This window comes from Mesocricetus auratus, unplaced genomic scaffold (assembly GCF_017639785.1).
Source record: "Mesocricetus auratus isolate SY011 unplaced genomic scaffold, BCM_Maur_2.0 Super-Scaffold_100006, whole genome shotgun sequence".
NCBI classification, from domain to species: domain Eukaryota; kingdom Metazoa; phylum Chordata; class Mammalia; order Rodentia; family Cricetidae; genus Mesocricetus; species Mesocricetus auratus.
In genome coordinates this window covers 105,857,617-105,883,576 of record NW_024429190.1, presented here as the reverse complement: position 1 = coordinate 105,883,576, position 25,960 = coordinate 105,857,617, and the positions used below count along the sequence as shown (strand labels likewise).

Here is a 25,960-nt window from a genome sequence, read left to right as displayed (position 1 = left end):
CCATCCAGCCTTCCACGGGGATAGATGGTCTTTCTGGAGGCCAAGTCTTCCTGAGCAGTCTGTGCCTGATGATGGCTCTGCCAATCTGCCAAAACTGTCCCCAGTCACCTTGGGGGGGGGCAGCACGTGCCCAGCTTTTTTTTTTGTCTTGAACCCTGACTTAGCGTCACTCTACGGGGGGGGTGTCCTGTGGGGAAACTCCTACCAGTTTCCCCCCGGACACCCTCATTCATGTGATCCTCTCACCACCACCGTCGGCTTCTAGAATTGTCCGCTCTGTCTCCCGCAGCGCCAGGCCACCGGGGCATAGCCAGCGTGATGTGCCCTGAGTGGATTCCGTCGGTTTTTGGAGTTTTTAACTGGGATGGCGAAAGCTGGGCTACTGGGCGGAACTCAAGACGATCAATTCTCAGAGCTCCGGGGGTGACGGTGAAGAGGTCCGGAGGAGAGAGAAGAACATGGCCAGAGTGGTCAGGGAGGGCCACCTGGAGGAAGGGACGTCTAAGGGAAGCTTTAAAAAAAAAAAAAAACGGAGTGGGTCTGGCTAGAGAAGGTACTTGTTGGGTGGGAAGGCATGAAGGAAGGGGAGGAGGGATACACGTGGGGTCTTCAGGCAGTTCAGCCATCTCCAGGAATGGCTAGCACCATGTAAGGCAAGGCGAGTAGCAGGTGGTGGTTAAGGTGTTACCTGGGTAGGCGTGGGGGCCTCCAGTGGGAGGGACTGGGGCTGAACTGTGTTTTAGTTAGGGGATTAATGTGGTGGCGGGGAGCCACCAAGAGTGGAGGAGGAGACTGGAGCCCTGTTAATTATACAGATTCATCCCACATCCCACGGGGCGTCTTCGGAACCAACTATCAGCCCTCTGCTGGGTGGGAGAGTTTCCAGGGGTGGAGCTAGGGGATGGCCCCTCCTCCAGACGCGGAGGAGGGTTTTGCAAGTCTGACCTGGTGTCTGTGCAGTAAGGGAGTCAAGAGGGGATGACATCCCTGTGAGTCGACGTCTATATGTCTGTCTGTCTGGAAAGCTGACCTAATGTTGGCATAGCCATCTTAGGGCTGCCAGCTTCCCTTGGACCTCACCCATGGTCCCTTCTGTGCACAAGTCCACATTGACGGATCTGGCTCCAGGTGAGCGTGCTACTGCTGGGAGACCATGCTTCAGAGGTTAAGGAATGTCTCTGTGGGCAGGGCTCCAGCCACCCTCCATGCACACCGTCATGGTAGCATTGCGAGCCTTGGAACCTCGGACAAGAGGTTCTGATGTGCTCCCCTCGGTCTCTGGTGGCTTCTAGGGCTTTGCCATGTTCGCTTGGGTCTCCTATGCAGTCTGGGGGGCCTGCATGAGTCTAAACTCTTACCCCGTCGCCAACAAGCCTGACGCAAGGCACATGCCCCACTATGTGCTGTGCTGCTGGGTTTAGACCCCAAGTGCAGAGGCTCCCCTGATAGCTTGTCCTCTGAGATGGAACTTGAGGTGGTGTTTTGTTTGTTTGTGTGTTGTTTTAGAACAAATGTTGTTTTTCTTGGTAGTGGGAAGGAGTACGGGAAACAGCACCCTCAAAATCATTAGATTATAATGCTGTCAGTTGGGGGACTGAATTGCCAGCCAGTCGGAGACTGGCTCCTTGGTGTTCTTGGACAGCGGCAGAAACTAAGATCCCAAGGGTAAATGGGATCGTTCTGTAGCCACCTAGCAAGATGCCAATGGTGGCGGAAGGGGTGGGGTGGGGGACTCGGACGGACAGGTTCGGGCTGTAGCCAATGGTGACACTTAATTTTCCACTCTTCGCCCCCATCACAAATGGTACACTTGCTGGGTTCTCTGCGTGGTACCACACAGCTTCTGTGACTGTCTCATTTAATTCTCCAGGGAGCTGCAAAGAAGGTACTGTGGTATCTTCATTTGACACACGGGCTTAATGGTGTGATGTCGTGAAGTGGTTTCAACTGCAAAGTGAGACCATGTCCATGGCAGGATTTGAATGCAAGTCTAGGTATCAGAGGCCTCTTTTCTTTGTCTCTTCTATGCCCCCTGCTCTGGTCCTGCTTCTGGGCCTGCCCCAGACAGCAGTGGGAAGGCCTCTTCCTCTTTCTAGGCGTGGGTGTGAGGACTTTCTGTATTTAGGAGATAAAGAGCACTTTCTGGATGATTTTTATCAGCTCAAACAAGCCTGTTTGACTTACAGGAAGAAGGCCGTTCAATTTGCATTTGGAGAGAGAAAGGCAGCGGTGAGCACTGGGTAGATTTATAAATAAACAGTCTGCCGAGGGCATTGTCTGTCCCCAGCCGGACAATGCTGGACTCATATTGACACCACAGCCTGTTCTGCACGTCAGAGCTGCCCTTTGGACAGAAAGACCTGCTTGAGTAAGAGAGGGCCGCTGAAATGCCAAGGAACGCTTCCTCTGACTGGCTTCCCCAGACCTGCTGGGTGAGTCCAGCTGCAACCGGGCCTGTTTTCCTGAGGCTGCAGCCTGGTGCTCTAGGTGTGCAAGGAGCACGGGGTATATACAGCCAGCCTGTGCTGGTGCTAAACTGGGCTGTGAGGGCTGGAACTAGGCAGCTTCTGCCCTTTTTGCAACCCCGAGGGAGCACATGAGCTGGTTCCCAAGGAGTCTGAAGTCGCCAGTTGCCCAAGTGGTTTCCATTCTCCAGAGGAGGCAGGCAGAACCCAACTCTCCGCCACCACTCTTAGATGCTTGTATTTGGTGCCTCCTATCCTTGGCTGCAAAGCTATGTTGGCTCCCTTCTTCCTGGGCTCTTTTGCAAACGGAAGCCCACAGTAGCCGCATCAGGTGGCCTGGCTCTGCCAACTGCGTGGGTGATTTGGTATAAGTCCAGTACCTTCTTGGGCTTCAGTGTCCTGTTGAGAAAGTGTCTGGGGCTGGGAAACCATTTAGTGGGAGAAGCCCTTGTTGCACAGACATGAGGACCTACCTACACCCAAGTGGAAAGCCGGGTATGGTGACAGGGTGCTCGTAATCTCGGCACTGAGAGGCAGAGACTGGAGGACCCCTGAAGTTTGGTGGCCAGCCAGTTTAACCTAATTGTTGAGCCCCAGATCATACACAGGCACCGTGTGTGCGCACGCGCACACACACACATACCAAGGTAGTGGGCTGGGTGGTTGACTCAGTGGGTAAAAGAGCTTGCCTCTCGAGCCTGGCAACCTGGGTCTTAGTCCTGGAACTCACATAAAGACAGACAGAGAGAATCCACTCCCAAAGCTATTGTCCGACCTCGACATATGTGCTGTGGCAAGTGTCCTGACACATTGATGATGATGATGATGATGATTAATTAATTTTCAAAAATAAGGACTACTGGGGAACGACACTAAGTTTAACCTCTGGTCACAGCAAGTGTGCTCACAGACATGCACCTGCACACATACCATTCACACCTGCCCATATGCACACGCACGCGCGCGTGCATACACACACACATACACACGGAGTGAGAGAGCGATCATGCTTGCTGAATGCTGGTGAGAGGCCTGGGGACCCACATACACGTGCGCTCACACCCATTAACACACATGCACTCGCTCATGAAGAAAGTGGCTAGGTTGAATGCTGGTGAGAGAGGCCTAGGACCCTCAGGGTGCAAGGCTCAGGTTACCTGCACCACTCTGGATCCCCATTACACTTCTTACCTGCAGGACCTTGGGCAGTTGGCACGCTCATTTCATGGGGACAATGGAATTGGTGGGGGGGGGATGAAATATAATAATAGTGCTCAGGGTTGAGCCAGTCCCATGGTGAGTGCTCATAAATAAATTATGTCGGTAATATTTATTTCAGGGGAAAACTTTTATTTTCAAGTCAGAACACTATTAAGTCAAATGTTCCCCCTGATTTAATTCCAGATAGCACTAAATAACAATAACAACCATAGTACCCATAGTTTGGAGACTGCCCCCAAGAGATCCAGGGCTGTGCCTCTGAACTTGCTTCTTTTTTTATTTTGTTTTTGTTTTTGTTTTTTGAGACAGGGTTTCTCTGTATTGTTTTGGAGCCTGTCCTGGAACTCGCTCAGTAGACCAGGCTTGGTCTCAAACTCACAGAGATCCACCTGCCTCTGCCTCCCGAGTGCTGGGATTAAAGGCGTGTGCCACCACCGCCCGGCTGTGAACTTGCAGAAACAACTCTGAGCGCCTTGCCTGGCCTATCCTTGCCTGGCTGGCTGCCTGGACCTTCCTGCTGCCCAGCCGGTCTATAAGGCAGCTACAGGTGCTTTTGTCTTTCTGACCCTTTGCTGAGTGCAGACAGTAGCTTTACCTGCTACCCTGAGTCTCACCATCTCTGCACCTGCATTTCTCTGGCCGACACAACCTTCGCCACGAAGAGGACGCCTCATGCGTCCCTCTACACCCAGAGATAACGTGGGCGTTTTTTTTTTTTTTTTTTTATTTCGAGGCAAGGTTTCCCTCTGTAGCCTTGGAACCTGTCCTGGAACTAGCTCTTGTAGACCATCCTGGTCTCGAACTCACAGAGATCTGCCTGCCTCTGCCTCCCAAGTGCAGGGGTTAAAGGCGAGTGCTACCACCACCCGGCTGAGATGATGTGGGCTTCTATACCCCTGCAGTGCAAAGAGTCTTCCTTTCTCAGGGGCAGAGGCCAGTTCTCATGGGCTGCAACCATTCTGGAGTCTCTTCCTGGGTTCCCCAGATCTCTCCCCTCATGATCAGCTTGAAGCATCTATAGATGCTGCCATAAATATTCACTGCTGGTGACAAGCTAAGGGAACCCAAAAGTCCCCAGAGGTGGCTGAGACAGTAGACCTCTGACTCTTGTCTTGTAGGGCAGGTGATTGGTGTAACTTAGTAGTGTTACGCATTTTGCCTGATTGACAGGACCAGAATCTGAACCTAAGCTCCCGAACAAGTCCTCACCTACCCACTGGCCCTGCTGTCCAAATGTTCCTAAAGGAAGCTGAATGTACAGAATGGTCAGGAGGGAGGGAGGGGACAGGTCCCCACAGTGAGCCGGATGCGAGAATGTGTGGCACAGCTTCTGGCCACTGAGAGAGGCAGTTCAGCTCTGAAACAACGGGTGTTGTTGCTGAATTTCTTCACCCCAAATCACTGCATTCAGGAATGGGCAGGAATGGGGTCTGCTGAGATTAAGACTCTGCTAGGCACTAAGGACAAGATGGTGACCCTGGAGTTAAGATTCCTGTCTGTGGGGAGCCAGAGAGAAAGAAAACGTGATAAACAAGCCAATTACCTCCATCTTTAGTAAGAAAGAAACAAGTGTTGGATGGGAAATTCTGGGAGGTGAGTTGCAGGGGCCTGACCAAGCTATGTGAGGATGAGGTTGGGGAGTAATGTATGGGGCAAAGATTGAGCATGGGCAGAGGCTGAAAAGCTGAAAGGAGACCTGTGTGGCTGGGGACAGTGGCCAAAAGGACAAAGTAACCATGAATGAAATAAAACACCTTGCACATCTTCTGTCCCATCAGTCCCTGGAGAGGCAGCAGAGTCTGGCTCAGCCTGTCACGGACATGGGTCCATTTGGGGTTGGGGCCCACACAGATCAGGTGATGGGTTCTACATGGGACCAGCTTCCTGCCCCAGCCGAAAGGGCACATAAAGATGACATCGCTGTCTGTTTATGTTTCTTGAAGCCCCGCCTCCATGATTGAGGCATGAATGGGAGGACTGGCCTTGGCCCTTGATCCGTTGTCCTGGTGGATACCACCTACCGTGCCCAAGGACCCTTCAGCCATCACAGAGGGAGGGGGAGGCCTAGTGGTTCATGTTGTGTGTAAGTTTGGGTTCTTGTGCCTGGGGTCACCTGGTCCTTCACCCTTGTTTATTGGCTTCGGTCCTTGTCCGGGCCGGTGTAGGGAGCTGCCTCAAGTGAAATGCGGAGACCTGGGATGATAATGAAATCAACTGGACTGTTTCCCCAGTAATTCTGGAGACTGATGCATCATTAATGTTGGTAATACAGTGCCTGTCAGCTCACAAACTTCTCAATAAATGTGCAGCTGGCAAGCTCTGATAGAAATTGGAGGCAAGCAGAGAATGAGATTTGGGGCCTTTGATATATGGGGTGTCAGTGGCACTGTGAAGTTTTTATCAATTTCTGTCACTTTGGGCTTTTGTGCACGCTACATATGTGGTCTGCATGGCCCTTCTCATGGGCTGCTTAGATGCTGACTGTGCCCCCCACGTTAGTCTGAGGAAGAGGAGCTGTTCCGGGGCCACGGGGGGGTGGTGGTGGTGGTGGTGGTGGAGCGCTCCACATCCTCCCTAGGTTCTCCACTGGGAGCTGTCAATCAGAGCTGCTTAGACCAACACAGGCAGCCAGCACCAGAGGCCCCTTGGACTGGCCTCATGGATTACTCACCCACCATGTCAGTTTTGAGCGAGACTCTTGTCTAAAAAGCAGCAGTTCTCAACCTGTGGGTCATGACCCCTCTGGGGAGGTCAAACAACTCTTTCAACCGGGGAAGCCCGAGGACCATGGGAAAACTGTAGACATTTTACATCACAATTCATAACAGTAGCAAGGTGACGAAGTAGCAATGATCTTATGGTTGCAGGAGGGGGGGGGTTCGCCACAACTGTCTTAAGGGGTCGCAGCGTTATGAAGGTTGGCTAGAGCAACTTGGGTTCGCAGATGGAAGCCTGGGTTTGAGCTTAGAGGTGTAGGGGCTATAGCTGGAGTGGAAGTGTATGGTGGACCAGAAGTAGGGGGGCACGTGAGGTAGGAGATAGGAGAGCAGACCCAGGTTCAGGGCTACAGGGTAAACAAACCCTGAGGCTTATGGGAACGAGGAAGTGGACAAGGCTGGGCCTGCGGGCACATGGGTAAGGGGACAGTAGACTTTCAGACGCGGCATAGCATGGTGGTTGGTGTGTGCATTCTGGAGCCAGGCTGCTGGGTCCCAGATCCCAGCTGCTGTGTTTGCCGGCTGGGCAACCTTGTTCGGGTGCATCGGGTCCTTCCCTTTGCTAAACGGGGCGAGGGGTGGAAACGCCACATACCTCGGAGGCTCCCGTGACTGAACACAGGTGGATATATTTGTAGGACATCCAAGCCCCATCCATCTGGTCGGACAGAGCTGGGATTTGAGCCCAAGTGACCCCTCAAAGCCTAGAGGCTGAAGCTGGGGTTGCAGTAGGGCCCGAGTGCCTATGAGGACACTGCACACGCACGTACATGCACACGCTTACACAAGAATAAGCACACGCCTACACGAGAATGAGGCCTTACCTTCAGAGCTCTGACCCCCGAGGTCAGCATCACCAGGCAAGGAGGTTCATTATGAAGAGGTTCAAGGATCCAGGCTCCCAAGGAAGCTGGAGAAATTTGGAGACCAAGGACCAGAGTGTGACCTCATAAGGAACTTGCTGGGGGCTCCTGGGATTTAGATGGAGACGGTGACGCTGGTGGTGCCAGGCAGATGAGCCAGAAACCAAACAGAGCAGGGGCAGGCAAGGGGCTTGGATCTTTCTGCCATATCCTATGCAGAAATTAGGAGCAGGCCCCAGATCAGAGTGTAAGGACTCTTGGGTTGTAGGCATAACTTGGACAGGAGGTCCCTCTGCCACAGCCAGAACCTCACTGACCTGTTGAGACCCGACATGGGGGCGTCGGGGTTCATTATGCTGGTGCTGGGAGACCAGTGCTCCTGGGGGGGGGCTTCTGGAAGAGGCACAGCTCCTCGTGGCTCTGAGCAAGGTGCTCTCGGGCCTCCCCAGGCTGTCTGTGAGGTGCTTCCCCTCCCCCAGTCTCTGAAACCCCAGGAGATGCCTCTGGATGCTCAGCCTGTGGGGGGGGGCCTTGGGAATCGCAGGAGGAAGGGTCTTGAGAGGGCCATGAAAGACAGGGTCCTCCACTGTACCCCAGCAGGGAACCTCTGTGCCCAGCCTGGAACACCCCCCACCCCTGAGCTTGTTCTGTCTGGGAAGACTCTTCCCCAAGGCCCTTGAGCCCTTAGCTGAAGGAAGTTCCCTTCACCTCAGACCGCCTGCTCCTGTGCTGTGGAAGGGGAAGTGGCTATAGGTACATTGTGAGGAGTCAGCCGACTGACTTCCTCTTACTCTCAGAGGGGGGCAAGTCATGGGAATAGCTGGAACAGCCCACTGGTTTCATCCTACCACGGCTGGCCCCAACTGCTGCCGTGACCGCAGGTATCCGGACCTGGAGGAGTGGCCCAGCCCAGGACCTCAGAGACTCACTGGGAACAAGGCAGCTCAGGAGCTTCCCACAAGACACGGTGTGTCAAAGGAGCCCTGCCAAGGGAGCAGGCTGCGAGTCAGCCTGTTAGGGAAGGGCAATCAGGGAGAGCTCCCCAGAGGAGGAGGAGGCCTTGGCGCTACATCCCAAAGGATGTCCTGTTTCTAACAGAAAGGGGGCTAGGGAGGACATCAGCTTTGCCTCCACAGAACTAACAGGGCCCTACATATATACCATGGAGGCCATACCTCAGAGCATGCAGGGAAGGAGCGATATCCCCCCCAGATCCTATCCGCAGAGCAATTGTGGTAGTGGTTCCCAGAGGGCCATTCTTACAGGCTGCTGTGGGTCCAGGAGGCATAGAGTCTGAGGCCCATCACACTGACCCTGGGACTTATTAACCAGATGCTAAGCCACTCTCGGCACAGCTGGACAGGTGCCTGGAAAGCCAGGTGGAGAGCTGCTGGTCCGAGGAGCGTGGAGTGTCTGCCTGCGGAGCACCCTAAGAGGTCAGGGGCCACTGGAGGGAAGGAGCTGACCGCATCGTGGAAGACTCTTGAGGGGGCCTTGGAGGGGACTAAGGGGTCTAGCTCTTCCCCCGAGGGTGACTCGGCACAGACTCGCACACGCCTTCCTGCAAAGCCCTGTGCGCTTGTGTTGGTGGAGGGAAAAGGGCTCAGCCCGAGGGAGCTACTGTCTATCTAATGGAGAGGGGTTACATACATAGTGCAGGCCGAGAGCTGGCTGAGCTCACGCTGATGGGAAACTGGGAAGTGAGGGCGATTCCCGGGGCCAGGACGCGAGGGAAGGATATGGGTGGGAGGCAAAGCTAAGGGATGGGCCCAAAGGGAGGTGTTGGGTGAAGAGGATACCCTCAACGCTCTCAGCCAGGGAGGGAGTATAGCCAGGCCTCCCAGGTAGAGACTGGAGGTCCTGGCTTCTGTGTCTGGACCTCCGTGCTCTGCCCTCGGGATGTTTCTAGAGAGGCCAGTGCTTGTGTGACAGTGGCCCGTCTGTGTGTGTTTTTATGTGGTGTAGCTGCATCCACGGAACTGTATGTCAGAGATTAGGTCACGGAGGGAGGGGGTTCTCTGCAGACAGGGTCCACCACCTGCCCCTTGGATGTTTAAGTCCAGGGTAAACCAGGTCAGGGAGGGAGGGAGGCACAGGGTCAGGTGACAGCTGTCCCGACAGGTGTGGCATCATCTGGCACGAAAATGGCCGTGGGGCCCAGGGGTGGCCTCGTTTCTCACCAAGCTCCCTGCGGCCAACGCGTGCATGGTGCTGTGGGTGCCGGCCCTCGGTGCTGAGCACGCCCTGTAAGGGACAGGTGGAGTTTCTGACCACTCTGCACCCAGGCTGCAGACGCCACCCACTGCACACAACTTCACCCAGCCCACGCAAGTGGACAGATGCCACAATGAATGAGATGACTGAGGACCAGAGAAGGTGAGTGACCTGTCCTAGCGACCACAGCAAATAAAGCCTTCCACCTGCCTCCCAGACTCCCCACGCCATCTGTGATCCTGGAGGCTTTGGGATAAACTGGTTGGGTCAGGATCTAGCCAACTCCTTTGTCCCTCAAAACACACACGCAGGGCCCGTGTGTGCCTGCTCGGCGTCGTCTTTACCCCACCCTAAAATACAGAGGCAGCAACCAACCCAGGAAGGCCTGGCCAAAGTTTGGCTTGGACCAGGCCTCCTGGGATGGCAGTGAAGTCCCTGAGCTCGCTGACTGAGAGGCAGAGTCCCAGCTCTGCGAGCATAAACATGGCTATTTTTAGCCCTCGTAGGGTTGTGAGTGCAGCAATGTGACCTGAATTTGGCTCAGCCCCCTAACCCTGCCCCACCCCAGGACGACAGGCCTCTTCTGCCCCTGATTCTCCCCCATCAGCCCTGGCTGAACCAGGCTGGCTCAGACAGGGGTCCTCAAAAGGATGGACAGGATCCAGTCAGGCCCATGCAGGGGCTAGCTTGGCTCCAAGGACAGGATGTGGTAGGCAGAGAGGTGGTGGCGTTCAAGTCTCAAAGGAGATATGGAAGCCGTCTATGCCCTGTTTTGACTGGGCCTCAGGAAGCCTCTGACTGGGCTCTGCCTCTGCCTCACAGACTCCCAGGCAGTCGTGGCTGTTCTCAGGTCACAGCACCCTCATCCGGGAAGTGTGTGTGTGTGTGTGTGTGTGTGTGTGTGTGTGTGTGTGTGTGTGTGTATGGGGGAGTTTGTGGATGCTCACTCACTTTTTCTTTCAGCAAGCCCTGGGCTGCCGTTTTGTGCCAGCCACTGGACATGACCACGGAGACCAGCCTGACTAGGTGCCTACCCCCCCACCCCCGCACCCCCGGGGGAGGGGCTGTTGTTATTGGGCCCACGTGGGTTGCACCGTGGAGGGCAGAATAAACACATACATAACGAATCAGCTCCCCGGGGACGGGGGGGGGGGGGTTGTCACGCAATACAGGGATGGCATTGAGTGTTGCCACAGAAGGTCCGTGTGTTTTAGACGAGGACACCCAGGAGAAGGGTCTGTTGGGAAGCTGTGTAAAGCTGGTCCCGGTGTGGGCCGGGAATCTTGAGAGGGAAGACGAGTGCAGAGGAGTTCATTTGGTGTCCGAAGGTGCTTGCATAGTGGACTGCAATGGAGAGGAGCACACGGGGCAGAGGCTGCAGATGAGACAAGCTATCCCGGTGCGGAGAAGAGGGCGGGGTGCACATGGGAGCCAGTGAGGAGATGTTGCCCTCTTGCCAGCAAAGGAAGTGGTGGGGTGGACAGGTGAGCATGTAATATTGGCAGTCTACCGGGGTGGTAGCTTGATGGAAGGCAGCCTCGGAGTCAAGGATGATTGCTTGGGTTTTCTTTTTTTTGGGGGGGGGTTGTTCTGACCTATGGGCGGACATCAGTTGATCCAGAAGGAACCGTGAAGAAGGAGGGAAACCAGCTAAGGAAAAGCAAACAGTGAAGGAAGGGGACGGTGTCACGATGGATGCTCTGGTTTGCCATGTCTGTCGACATCCGAGAGAGCGGCCTTATGGGTCTAATCAAACCCAGTGTTAGCAGGACCCACCGCCTGGGGCCACCCTGCCAACCTCCTGGGGCATTGCGGACAGCGCGCTGTCTTGGGCTTTGTTTCAGTGAATCTGGGACCATGGCTCTCTGAAGCTTGGCTGCTTGTAGGTTGCGTGGGCTGGGTGAAGTTGTGTGCAGTGGGTGGCGTCTGCAGCCTGGGTTCAGAGTGGTCAGAAACCCCACCTGGAAGAATAGACCTAACATTGCTCAGAAAGGTGCGTGCCTTGGGCGTGGAACACCGTTCACTTCCTCCTGGACTGGGGTCCTGGGTGCCACTGCTGCTGCTCCGTGTTCTCAGCTGGGAACGTCTGGTTGTCCACACAGAAGCCGCCTCTGACGTGCCCACTGGGATTCAGAGTCAGAAGAGACAGCCTCGTTTTGGGGGAATGTTCACAGCAAACTCAGTTTCCCTGTGCTGAGTTCTGGCCAGCATGGGGACCCTGGATGTGTTCCTCTCCTTCCTAAGCCTTGAAGTTTCTACCTGAGATTCCAGAGTGCAGTGGGGGAGCCTCAGGGCTTTGGGACTGGAAAGGTCATTTTTTGTGAGTCACTCAGGGCCAGTAGACGGAGCCTGGTGGAGCCTAAGGGAGCTGGTTAGTATGGGATAGAGCAGAGAGGGCTGTGACAGTCCCTTATTGCAAAAGTCCCTGTACAGGCTTTTGCCTTGTTGACATTGGCACCTTACTGTGGCCTTGGGCATCATGGGGGGCGGGGTTGGTCAGTAAACTTCTGCAAGCCATCAGTGAGTTCCCTGTTAGCCCAGCTTCAATTGCCTCTCCCAATTCTACACTGCAGCTAGAATCTTAATTTGGGGGAGGTCTCCTCTACTGTTGAGGTTCCCAAGAGAGCCATAACCCCAGCCTGTGATTCCTTCCAAACCTACCGAGGCTGTGACCCTCACTGACCCTCATGGTGACTCTGAGGACTGTCTGTGTCTGTGTGCAGCGTGTGTGTGTGTGCGTGTGCCTGTGCGTGTGCGTGTGTGTGTGTGTGTGTGTGTGTGTGTGTGTGTGTGTGTGTATGTGTGTGTCTGCTGCTCTGGGTTTGTACCATACTAGAACGTGAGGAAAGAACAGATGTGGTGCCTAATTGTCACCAAACTGTCTTGAGACGCCGTAAATATTTTCTAAAAGATGAACTTCCCAGGGCGATTCGTCAGTACCTGCTCAGGAGCTGATTCCTGAAAATTAAGACAAACAACCTCTTAAATCATAGCTGTTAACCTCCGGTGTAAAAGCTGTTAGCACAACCATGGGTCAGGGTGACTCCGCTCTGCCTAAGTGACTGTGTAGCCCTGACAAGGCAGGACAGCAGAGAGGAGGGACCTTGGCTTACCCAGAAGGCTTCAGTAACCAGGCTCAGCCATTCGCCGCTGTGCCGACTTCCAGCCAGTGAGTCCCTCTCTCTGGGTCTCCTCGTTTGTCAACAAGAGTGCTGAGAGTGACCACTCCTCAGATCCTGTGAACCCTGTTGAGATGATGTCACCTTCCTAAAAGGTTGACAGAGATAGGCGTGCTGTGTTAATCTGAACCAAAGAGTCCTGCCTGTCCCCAGACAACTCCGCCTCTCAGCCTGTGTCAAGGACAGCTCCCAATAGCCAAGGTGCTTGCTTTATGTCGTTCTCTTTTAAAAGAGCTGGGCTGCTTGGCGTTTCGGCCAAGTCTGGAAGGGTCCAAGCAGCAAAAGCATCTCCTGGCTGCTCCAGCTTGTGGTGGGCAACAGCCCATCATACCATCTCGTTCGTGAGTCTGCTCCCATCTTTAACTTGTGTTTGCGGTGGCTAAAGCCAATTTCACGTTAAGGTAGTGCTGTGAACTTTTTATGAATGTATTTAAACAAAAGTTGTGAGTTGGCTTTGGGTAGAACAGTCTGGGTACTCCATTACGAGGGCGGGAGCAATGGCAATAAGCAGGAGGAGAATGGGGGTGTTGTTTGGGCTGCCCTTTCTCTGAGGGCTCGTGGAGTTTTCTGTCTTATAACCATGACTAGGGGCAGAGTCTGGTGGCCTGTCACTTGCCCCACCAAACAGACAGAAATCCCAGGCCCCAGGGTCCAGGCCAAGGGAAGATTGCTACGCTCCTACAGCGTTTCGGCCAAGTCTGGAAGGGTCCAAGCAGCAAAAATATCTCCTGCCCTCACGCCCACTGTATGTTTCCCCTGGAGATCTAAAACTGGGGTCCCAAGCTTGCACCTGCCAGCTGAAGTCTCCCAGGCCAGAACCAAGACGAGGCCTCACTTAAGTGGCTGTGATTTATGCCAGGGGCGTGTGATTGTCACTCCACTATCAGGGATGCCAAACACTTTTTTAAATGCCCTGTCTAGAAACTACAGCTCAGGGTGCCATGTGGGATGATAAGTCTAAGGCCACATTGGAGCTTTGTGAGAGAGCATGGGGGTTGATTAGTAATGTCTACCCTAGGTGTGGGGAAGGAGCTTGGGGATGCTCATGCTATCATTAGCCACCCGGGACCTTATGGCTGGATCCCTTTGTCCTTCTAGAGCTGCACACGGGCATTAGCTCTAGCCAGTGACAGAACCCAGAAGCTCCTGATAGGATTCCACGACTGCTCCTGAGGCATCCCTTGGGGCCAGCCTGTAGTTGTATACGTTATGGGTGACCAGGAAGTATGTCAGCCAAGAGTCTAGAAGGATCACCACAGTCAGGAAGGAAAGTTCCAGAGACGCAACCGTGTCATCCACTCTGCATGCTCACGAGGATCCCCCACCCTGCTGTGCTTTTAGGTGAGCCCGGATTTCCCTGAACTATGTTCTTTCGTGGCTTCACCAGCATTTGAACTCCGGCTTGGGGAGCCCAGCTGCGTTTCTGCTATTCCCAGAGCCTTCAACTCCACCATTGCCTTCATGCCTGCAGTGGGAGGGCAGCCCCGTCCATCCCGTTTAACAGCCGAGGAAACAAGGCCCAGGCTTGGCAAGGGACTTGCTTGAGTTCACACAAAAAGTGAATGCGGAGACCTGGCCCGAACCCATGGCGCCCATCTCCTGACCACTTCACCATCCTCTCACACTGATAGCTCAGAAGATGGTGGTTCAGTCCCCAGCACCCCCTTTCCAGCCCCACAAATGGTGTTTAATCTCGAGTGGCTTATCATTGACTTCAAGTCTCTGTGGCCTGGAAAGAGAGAGCTCTGAGACCAAATGGCCCAATGTGCATCCTCCCCACTTCCTCGGCCCCTAGATCCATCAGATGGGTTATCAACAGCACATGAGCTGTTGTGCAAGCCCCCAGTTCATGGTGCGTATACGTTCAGGGTAGGGTCTGGAGGGCCCTGTGCCGCCATCCATTTGCCTACGATTCAGGGTGGCAGGGTGCTCAGCGGGAGCAATGGCGGTCTGGCCTAGAATGCACTCATGTCCACGGCAAGGCCAGAGAGCCTGGGCCCACAGGACAGAAGGATGGTGGCTGCACCCACTGTCCCAGTGTCGGGGAGGGGGTGTGTGTCAGAAAGGCTCCTGATGCCCAGGGAGACAACTTGGAACAGGGCTGGGCATGGGGACCAGAGAGGAGGTCACCAGACAGGTGTAGAATGATGTGGCCAGGAACCTAGCACGGTGCTGACCCAACCTCTCGCCCCACAGCATCTGAGTTCAGGGCTGTGGGCAGCGGGGCAAAGCTGAGAAGAGCTAGAGCCTAGCAAGCTCTTCCCGGGGGGGGCAGGCTCAGAGAATCCTTCCCCGAGGCTTGGCCCCAGGGACTGTCTGGTGTTCACTGTCTGTTGAACAGGTCCCCATCGTCTGTCTGTCTGCCTGTCTGCCTGTCTGCCTTCCTGGCTGTCTCTGCTGTCCTCATCCGTCTGAACAGTACAAACAGCTCCTCCCTAGCGCTCCGTCACCGCGCAGTCAGTCACTCTCAGGCTGGTGGTGACACTAGCGGCCCCATTCAGAGACCTATTCATTCTGCCGCCGGGGCACAGGGCCCGGTTTTAATCATATGTGCTCTACCACGAGCTACAGATGGCTGTATTATTAATAGTCATAATTAATCAGCATCCTCGAGATGTTTTCCCCAGCAGCAGATCCTTGGCTTGAGCAGCCCCGGAGGCCCTGAGCCCATCCCCACCTTACGGACGGGAAGTGATGTGGGCCGAGGGAGGGGGCCTCCCCCTGGGTGGAACTGAAGGTGGATGGATCCGTGCTCAAATGCCTTATCTGGTGACAACCCACAGCGTTCCTGTGATGGAGTACACTGTCTACCTCCCTCCCCCACCCTCATGTGCCCATCGGATGCTAGTCACCGGTAGAAGCTGTCAGAGCTAGGACTGGAGGCCAGTGCCCAAGCTGTGAAAATGCTTCAAGGCTTGGCCTAACAAGGAGGGCCTAGCGGCTAGCTAGCAGGGCAAGGGGGTTCTAGCCCCAGGTGCAGGTGGGGAGGCAGTCCTGGGGTGAGGGATGCCAAATGTCAACATCCTCTCTCTATTTTCTCCTCCCAGCTGCTGGCCCTTTGTCCTGGGCACCAAGTCCAGCTGCAGTGATTTAAACAGCTGCAGCAAGTAGCTTCCTGATTTATGGGGCTGCTGTGGGCGGTCCCAGCTACACAGCCCAGCAGCGAGTGAGGGTTCCTCAGCTGGTCCCGTAGATGGCTGCCCGCCACCTGCTCTCCTTGCTTGCCTCCGTGTCTCGGCCTCCTCCCGAACTATTGTGCGTGAGCGTGTACACACGTGCCCTGATCTGTGTCTGGGACCCACATGCTGTGTGCACCAGAGGCTGCTCACGTCCTTGCTCTTAATTCAACATGATGCGGGGCGCCACACAGGTGTACCAGCCAGCACTCTGGGCAGTCGTACCTGGTCCTGCGGGCTACCGGGATGCCTGCTTGTCAACCCGTGTGCGTGCCTGTGTTTGATAATGTGTGCCCGTCATGAATGTCATGGGGTATGTCTGTACACACACACACACACACACACACACACACACACAGAGCCACTGACTTACCTTGTGTTATCCACCCTAACAAGCCCGTGTGTATGCAGACGTGGGGGCATATAAGGAAGATGTATATGCATGCATGTGCCTCTGTGTGTGTGTGCACATAAAGTACTCAGTGTGTTCCAGGCAACTGGCCTGATCATAGGTTCGTGAATAAGGCTTTCTGCCCTTATCGTCAGGAAGAGTGGCCACGCCTGGAGCCCTGCGGGCAGAGGGGAGATAGCCTCATTTGTCCTTGGAGCCCTTTACCTGGCTCTCTCACCACCCCCGCCCCCACCCCACCCCCAGCTCCTTATAGTCTCTGTGTGTCTTCCCCACCATGTCCACCAGCTGTGAGCTAAGCCATAGGAAGAGGACTGGGTCGCGCAAGTCCATTCCCAGAGCACCAGCCCAGGTTCTGTCAGGAGCACATGACTGTGGGCAGTTTTCCTTCTACCTCTCTATCCTGTGTTTTCCTGTTTGCTAACAGCTTCAAGGGCAGCCATTTTGGAGTTAGTCTCAGATGGAGGGTGCTAGCTAGATTACTGGGTAGTTCAGGCTCCTATGCAGTCAGGCTTGGGGTGGGGGGAGTTCTCCCATCTGTCACCCTGGTAATAGTGAGTGACCCTTCACCCGGTGCCTTGGGGAGCCTTTCACTTACTGTGTCCTGTTGGTAGTGCTAGAGCTGGACCTCGGGGCTTTAATCATGCAAAGCAAGCGTTCTTCCTTGAAACGGGATGTTGACCATCTGCCCAGACTGGCCTCAGACTTGAAATCCTCCTGCCTCAGCCTCGTGAGTGCTGGCTGGGGTTACAGTCCTGAACCAGTGCGCCCAACTTCACAGAGCCATTTTGAGAACCAGATAAACAAAGGGAAAGGCGGGACGATGGGGTGGGATTGACGGTCACAGCACTGCTCGCCAAACCTCTGGGGGCAGGCGATGGGGAGCTCAAGGGCATCCGTTAGTGGCTGATGGAAGGCCCAGACCCAAATTCTCAAACAGCTGCTCTGACCTGGGGTCTCCGGCGGTGACTTCCTCTCTAACTCCATCCAAATCTGTGGAATTTGGAGTCCATCTTTCATGCAGACAGGAAGTCAAGAAGCATAGGCAGAAGCTCATAAAGAAGCCGCCAGCCCTGGATTTAGAGATGTGGGATTCAAACAGTCCTGTGTCCAATAGGGGGAGGGTGTCCCTGGTGGTGCCAGCTACCTGGCAGCTGATGGGGTTCACAAGAGTAGACAGAGTCCCTAGTCCTGGGCACCCAGGTCAGTTCAGATAGAATTCACAGAGACATGCATACGCAGGACTGCAGGGACTTGGGTGGTCATGAAGCGTAGGTAGAAGGCAGGCTAGAATGCATAAAGACTTGGAAGAATGGAAAAGATTTGGCTAGCCCCAGAGGGCAGTGTGACAGAAGGGCATGTGTGTGTGTGCAGAGGTTTGGAGTAGCGTGCGTAGCTCTGGGGAAAGGCGAGCCCTCTCCTATCAGACATAAGGGCTGCTTCTGGCTCAGATGGCCCTGCCTCTTGGTTGAACAGAGGCCACGGAGTAAAGCAGATGGCCAGTGGGGGCGGGGGCGGGGGTTGCCTCCAGGCCTGAGCCAAGCAAAGCCAAGTGGCCCACATAGGCCAGAGTCGAAGACCTTGGCACAAGCACTTGAGCTCTCAACTTGAAAGTTAATGATTCATTTGTGGCCAATTTCTGCTGGCATTTGCCTGGAAATTCCCAAGCCTGCCCCTTCCTTTGGCTCGGGCACTCCAAGAATACAGTCTCATTACATTTGGCTGAGAGCATCCCATCCCCTCTCTCTGGGGGAATGGCTTATAGCGTGGCCACCAGACCTAGTGCAGGTTGTCCATTAGGAAGAACTGCTTCTGGGGGTGGTAGATGGGATAGGTGGTTGTGAGTGCAACAAAGTTAGAGGCTCACTCTGACCCCGTGTGCCAGGTGCTGATGGAAGGAACCCTGCTTGTATCCATGATGTCCCCCATTTGGCTCGGGAGGTGGTGATGTGACCAGAATTCAGTCTAGGGTAATATGTAGAGTGTGCAGCGGTTACAAATGGAGAGTAGAGAAAGCACTGTCATAGGCAAAGGCCCTGGGGCATGCTAGTCCAGGGCCGTCGAGTGGTTGTGGTCTGAGTGGGGTACAGAGACTTCTGTGAAGACACCACCGACCAAAGAACTGGAACACTGCAGCGTCTGGACAGTGACAGGCGCATGTAATACGAAGTCAGAGCTGGGGCCCGGTGTGTTTGTTTTGGACTGCTTGGGTGTCTTGATTTCGCTGGCCCGAAGAACTTTCTAGATAGCCTGCTCCCAAGCTCCGCCCAGGGCCCTACACCTGTGTGAAACCTGGGTTAGAGAGAAGCAGTCACATGTAACCACCTGGCTGAGTGGTGGCAGGGATCCACAGGAGCCCTGGGCCACCGGCAGGAAGGAGCGCATGTCTCATGGAGGCCGTGTCGTGTTTTCCCCATCTTGAACGTGTCTCTGTCGCTGTGTGTACAGTCGGAGCCCAGGAGGGGACAGTTGATGGCGGAGCAAGAACTGGGATTCAGGGTCCTCCTACCTCTGCATTGGCTTGATGCACCCATACCCCCACCCCATAGGCCCCTTCGGCCTACGTATGTTCCCTGCATCCCAGGCCGACTTTCTTAAGCAGCTGAGAAAGGGACATTTTGACTTTGCGGACTGATACTCTCCTGGCGATGCCCTGACAGTCCCTGGTGTAATGGTAAACATCTGCTCTCCGTAAAACATCTCCCCGAGACGGCAGCTTGCTCTGACGAGGGTGTGAGCCACACTTGGCAGGGTCTGTGCTGCAACTGACAGCCCTGAAAAACATTCGGGAAGACCAATATGTGTTGGGCATGGCTGGAGGAGCTGGGCAGGGTCAGGCAGAGCCGCCCAGCTGGGCCTGGGATCCTCATATGGCCTCTGGCTGTGGCTGGTCCCTGTGCTGTGAGGTGGGGCAGTATCAGGTGTCTGCTGGCTCCCACAGCCCTGGTGTCTGGGTCCTTGGCACGGTTAGGCAGCAGTGGGGATCCTGTCTCCCAAGGGTAGCATTGCCAAGCCTGTCTGTGTTCTGAAGGCAGCAGGGCCTTGGGCTTACAGCCTCTCTGGCCTGCGTCACACTGGCTTAGGTGTCCTGAATCAGAGCCAGGAAATGGATCTGCCGTACCAGTGTGGTGGGGATATTGGCCGGGCAGCTGGCGTGAACCTCAAGCCTGTCATAGTGAGGGTGCTAGCCTCCTACCTGTTATGCCTTCTGCTCCCTGTGCCCAAACTCCCATCCCACCTAAGCCAAAAGTTCAAGCAGGTCAGGCAGGGTTCAGCCTTAGCCTGGTCTGTCCCCTTAGTGCCACTCCCATCTTCCCCTCGGGACAATTTTCTGCTCCCATGGAAGATTTTCCCCAGGAATTACTTCACTGAATCCCTCCTTGGCAGCCTCATCCAGACACAGCTGATCCCTCTTCTCTGTGTCTCTAGTTTTTGGCTCCATCGTTGTGTGGCTGCACAGCCACACTTTGTTGCAAAGGGTTCTCCACCACCACCGTTAGCCACCCCCCAAGCCTTGGGGCTTGTTTATTTGTGCATCCTGCAGGCCCGATATATAGTAGGTGCCCAATAAAAGTCGGCTGGATTTAACTAAGGGGCTTCTGAAGCTGGAGTCTCCCTTGGTTAATATGTCAGGAAGAGCAGAGGGTTGCACACTCTCAAGCGCAAAGCCTCACCTCCCTACCCCTACCCAAGGTGACTGCCCAGCTGGGGCCAGCCTCCTGCTGGCCTCTCTTCAGCCACTGCCTTCCTTGCTGGCAGAAGCCAGCTCCCCGGGCTGCCCGAGTGATCACTCCAGAAAACACCCCAGTGGAAACTGCATGAATGATTGATAAGGGCTGAGAGCTGTTTAATATTTTCCTCCTGTTTAATGGCTATCAATAATTTAATACGCTCCGTGTATGTTTTTAAGAAATAGCACCCATTTTGCCGTCTCCGGTTTAGCGGGCTAAATGATTTAAAGTGTTGGAAGTGTGCTCAGAGGTTGGAACTGGGGCCAGCCAGAAATCTGGAGTCTGGAGGGGGTGGTGATGAGGGCTACCACAGCATCTTGGCCTCTGTGTGTGTGTGTGTGTGTGTGTGCGCGCGCCCACATATGTGTGGGGGGTGGGGTTAAAAGGACCAGTGCCTTTATGCTAAGAGCAAGATAATTGCTTTCCTGGAGCCCCCAATGGGCAGCAGCCGGACAGCTGCTGCTCCCCAACCCTGCCCCATGCTAAGCTTGTGGCTCTGGGGGCTCAGGGGTGAGGAAGGAGCTGGGCGGGTACCACCACTGTAGGATGAATCTCCCCATCCCCCCCCCCACGAAGCTTCTAAATCGTTGTTACCAATGTGTTGAGTGGGAGGGCTGGCATCTTCCAGATGGGTTAGGAACGATGGAGAGGGATATTCAAAGCTGATGATCTTTAGGCCCAGAAGGACCGGGAAGGTCCCTGTCAGTGCTCCCCATCTTTCCAGGTGCTGAGGATCACCTGGGAAATCTGGTTATCTGTTTAAATTTCTGGGCTGTCTTCCAGACCCACATTCTCTCCAGGGAGAGGACAATGCAGACGCCTGAATGATTGGCTCCTCAGGGGAGTCAGGAATCAAAGTCCAGCTTGCGTCTGGTGGACCTATGAGTTCATGGGGCCTCCCTCTGCTTGCACACCTTTAAGGATGGCGTCCTCACCCCCACCTACCCGTACATATACAAACAGCTGTTTTTCCGGCTGTTTGTATAGCTGTCTTCTCTTATATAGGACAGACCTCCTCCCCAGGGACCGCATGGCCTTCCCACACCCAGCCTGGCCATGCTTTGACTCAACTATGCCTCCCTGCTCAGCAGGGGCCTCCTGAGGCTGGGAGTAGGTGCTGTGGCCTGTGTGGAATGAGGTAGCTGCTTCAGACTGCTGCTAGCACAGTGGAGACAGGAAAAGACCCGAGACCCAGTCACTTGGCCCCCTTGGGGCTCAGGCCTTCGACCGAAGCGGGAAAGGGGACCCGTCAGAGATGGTTGAATTGGCCTATCTTTCAGATGGGTGGCAGGCTAAGGGCTAGTGGCCACACATACACTTAGAACAGAGCTGGGAATGGGGGGGATGGCGGGGTGGGGGGGATGAAGACAAGAGGCCCATGGAGGATCGTATGTGCGTAGGCCCTAGCTTTGGAGACCCCGTCCTAGTCACCCACAGCAGGTGGGGAGGCTGCCGTGCAGGCTAGGTCTGAAGGCCCACACTGAAGGATTACAGAGGAGTCAGTGTCCTTGTCTGGCCGCATACCTCTTGCCTTGCTCTTTGGGGGGGCTCTTGTGGTCTGATTTTAATGGGCGATTGTGGGGGAATGGTACACATTTATGGTGTCCTCTACAACAGAGAGCCCCTTAAGCCTTCCCACTGTGGAGCCCTCTTTGCATTCCCAAGTTCAGCCGCAACCTTCATTCAGTCTTTGCTGGAGATGATGGAAACGATGGTGAAGGGGTGTTGCCTTGTTTGATGCTGGCCGGTGATCTGTGTCACTAGGAGACTGGTTACCATGGGGTCACTGTGGGGATGTCTTCCCCGGGAGATGACTGGCCTCTGCTGGAAGAGCCTTTGGAGTCATCACAAGAAGACTCAGCCCTGCCTGAGATAGGCTCTGTCCCCTCCCACCCAGAACTGTGCTCATGTGGGCCCAGAAAAGGGTGGGAGGGAAATCAAGACAGGCTTCCTGGAGGAGGCACCACCCGGCATGGTGGGGAGGGGTCCGGCATCCCAGGTGCAGAGGTGAGGCCACCGTGGTGTGTGGAGAATAGGAAGGTGGGACAGCAGGGCAGTCCAGGGAGGGCCTGGACCTGCCACTCAGGCCAAGGCCTTGAGATTTGCTTGGTTTCGGCTGCAATCGAAGTGTCACAGCTACTTAGAAGAGTGTCCTGCCTTACTTATGTATCTGGATAGATTGTCTCAAAGTGAGCCTGCCTGTGTAACCACCGCACCACCAAGAAACAACATTCCAGACTCCCTAGGAAAGCCCAGTGTTCCTCTCAGACGCTACTCCCCCTCCTGCAAGGGACCCTGACTTCTGAAACCTGCTCTCGGTTCTCCTGCAAGAGCTCCCCTCCCGCCTGTCTGGGGAGTCCCTGGGGCTCCTGTAGCCCCTCCCATCACCTGAGGTAAAGGCCTTTTCCCCACTTAGCAGTGTGCTGGAGTACTGGCTGCGGCTCACCTCTCCACTGTCCGGTGAAGTAGAATGCTTTCTTCTGTGGCTTTCTGAGAGTCAAGGTCAGAAAGGCAGAGACTCCCGTAGCCCCAGCAAATGCCGCTCTCACTGAATCCTCTCCCTCAAAGTGAGTGTGAAGGCTCACATGGGATCACAGGTGAAGAACACGCTGCCCTTCCAGAGGGCATGCCCTGGCTGTGCCCCAGCCCCGAGTCCCCTTGCCTCTTCTTGACCTTGGTCTCTGCGGTCTCCAAGTGTGTTCTTGCCGGAGTCCGGCTTTCCTTGCTCAGTTGGTGGGATTTATGTGGTGTTGCTGGATATAATTAGGGGGTCACATCCTCTTGATATGCTGAGGGAGGACATGGGATGGCACCGATTTGTCCCTCCTGTGGCTGGCATTTGTATAGAAAGTATCCACTCTGAGGCCGTTGTGCCTGGCACGGAGGAACCAATGTGTGCATTGCTGCAGGAATGGACTTGCCGGGTGGTGGGCTAGCCCACCAGACCGGGGTTTCCACACCCTACTCCAAAACGTCGATATTAGTGTGTGCCCCACCAGCAGTGTTGAGGGAGAAGGGAGCTTTATAAAGGCTGTAGATGGGCTTGATGGGTGTCTGCTCGTTGGCAGCTGCAGGAGGGTCCCCGTACTTCCCTCCCGGAGCCCTAGCCTCAGCTCTCCAGGCTGGAGGGAGAAGGGCTAGCAGGCTGAGCAGTTTGACCTGAGAAAGCCTTCTTCCCCGTGGTAATTTTTCCAGCCCTAGGGACTTCCCGTCTTCTGTAGCTCATCCTCGACAGTCAGTTTTGTCTGGAGACACAGCTGAGAGAGGAGTCTGTCAGAGCGGCCTTCGTACCTGATTCTGCCAGTAGCGGGCAAAGCTAGGAGATATTACATACTTCTGATCTTGCCCCTATCACTTACTAAGGAATCCTGGAAAGAGTGGGCCCCTGTAAGGGCCTCAGTTTCCTCTTTTGTAGAACAGCAGAGAAAATCAACCTCTCTCTCTCTCTCTCTCTCTCTCTCTCTCTCTCTCTCTCTCTCTCTCTCTCTCTCTCTCTCTCTCTACACACACACACACACATACACACACACCTGCCACTGCCACCACCATGTTCTGGAACCAGCAGGAAGCCTTTGGGATGCTCTGACAGCCTCTTAATTGAACACTCTTGTGGCAGCCGGCCCACAGGTTCAGCCTGTCCCGTGAGCCCCTCACGGCACCAGGATTGCTGTCCTGGTTGTTCACTCCTCTCTCTTCTCCACCCAACACCTGTGTCCCCTGATAACAATGTCAGATGACAGATATATCAGAACTTCTCTCTGACGAGGCTTTGGAAATGTGGGAGAAACTTGGCCAATACGCCGCAAATCTGCAGAGAACAGACGGGGTGTGGTCAGAGAGGGCCTCCGGCTTGGAATGACAAAGAGGAGAAGACTAGCGGACAGGAGGCCATAGAGCCCACTGAGGCTGACTGGAGGTGTCAGCCTACAGTATGCATCTCAGGAGCCTGGGCCTCCTCTAAGAGGAGCTGCATCTCCCAGTTCTCTGGAGCTTCCCTTGGACATGTGGCTGCATTTTCCAGGAGGTGGTTTGAAGGACCCAAGCATGATGGACCTTGAGGACAGCAAGGAGGCTCAGGGTTGCCCGCTGGCCCGAACCTGGAGCTCATTGTCTCCTCTGCTCTCTCTTGCAGAACCTGTGGCCACTGTGCTCAGACACCGTAGAACCCACCCAGCACCTCCTTCACCGCAGCCATCCCTTCCCCAACGTTGCAAGGGCCTTGAGCTGGGATCGACTGGCGGGAGGAAGCCTTAGCAGGTGAGTGGATGAGCCAGCTATACTGGTACTGGGAGTCTGCCACTGAGGGACGGGTAAGTGTGTGTGGCCATCTGGAATAGGCCATGTCAGTAGCTTAAGGAGCTGGATGGGAAAATGCTTATTTCTCAGTTTCCCCTTTGTTCCTGGGCTTCCAAACCAGAAAGAGAGGGCTTGGGCCTAGCCTGGGCGTTGGCAGTGTGGTCTTATTCTATCATGTAGCTCTCACCCTCCTGCTAAGGGATTTTGCCTTCTAATGTAGTTCATGGAGATAGTAACAGTAGTCATAGTACTAGAAGTGTCCTCTGCTCCTGTTAAGCATTTTCCTCTACGCCTGCTCTTGAGGGAGTGACTGTCACCATCCCCATTGTGTAGGTGAGGAAACTGAGCCTTGGTCAGGGAGTGCCTTGCCCAAGACCCCACAACCCGACCAAACCTAGTTTTAAGTTCATGTCTGTGCACCCTTGAGCCCGCGGCACCTTCTTATAAGGGTAGATCTGAGTGTCCCCAGAAGAACCAACTCAAGGCAAAAATGGAGAGGCCTTCTACAAAGTGACAGCGGCAGCTGGCTGCTATAATCTGACTTCCTTAGATCCTCCAGGAGTTGGCCATTTCACACTAGACTAGGGTAACCGGGGCCCGGAGAGGGTGGGCCACACGGGGAAGGATATGACAGGATCAGAACTGGTATTGATTAGATTAACCGCACTGCACCCAAGCCCCTCCTTTCTGCCGGCATGCCTCCCTGACATGGGAGCAGCATCTTCTTCAGGGTAGAAAGCCTGGGAAGTGGCAGTTGAGCTGACCTGGGGAAGGCGAGAAGGGCTTACCGTGCTGATACAGAAGGCAGAGCTCCCGCAAGAGCCCCAGGGAAGCAAAAGTTAACTTACAGCCATTCAGGCCTGCACCTGAGTGCCCATGAGAATCCGTCAGAATTGGGGCCAGCTGTATCATTTTCAGGGCCCATCGAAAAATAAAAACCAAAGCCAGCTGTTCACAAATCACTAAGGACTTCAGGATGATGGTGGCAGGCGCCGTGAGGTCCCTTAAAGCTTGAGGGGCCAGTGTGACAAAGGCCAGCCCGGGAAGCCAGGTATAGGAGTAGAATGTACTTGGTGTAGGAGTACTTCTCCTACACAGAAGTAGGATGAAGTACGGGTAATCAAGTGGGTGTGCGGGCTCCTCCACTTACAAGCCATATACAGGCCTGCTGACCTGCGCGAGGCCCCGCCGCCTCTGAGCTTCATCCACTGAGTGAGTGGCGGGGTCCCCCTCCCACAAGCAAGAGGCTCTGCGATGCCAGGGTCTAGCTTGTCTCAAGCAGCTGGGCACAGGCTGCACTAGCATAGTATGGGAACTCCTGGGTAGGCTGCTCCAGCCTGCCTTACCTGCCCCCTGCTACCCAGTCCCATGCATCCTAAACAGGCAAACTGACAGCAGAGAGAATTATTCAGCAACAGGGCAGCTGCATCAAAGTCCAGAACTTTCTGTTTGCAGAGCCTCTGGTCTCTGCTTGCCCGTTAACCATCCACTTGTTCCTGTGGGTTGGATGCTTGGAACCTTCTGCGTCCAGTGCTGTGATCAGGTGCTGTCTCTTGTGGTTCTCTGTGGTGGGCAGAGAACCAGTAAAAGTAAAAGGCATTATTCCTATTGGCTGTATGCAAAAACTGTGGCTATGAGACCTAAAAACGCCGCTCCAAGCTCCTGGGTTGTGGTGAAGTCCAACCAGGC

General features: G+C 54.8%; 1 protein-coding gene across 1 annotated transcript in view; it reads left to right on the top strand.

Moving 5' to 3' along the window:
* Zmiz1 (zinc finger MIZ-type containing 1) overlaps nucleotides 1-25,960 on the top strand; it is a 203,144-nt gene that overhangs the window by 20,492 nt on the left and 156,692 nt on the right. The window contains 1 exon segment of the mRNA XM_040747861.1: nucleotides 24,108-24,232. The gene's annotated coding sequence lies outside the window, so the exon portion shown is untranslated.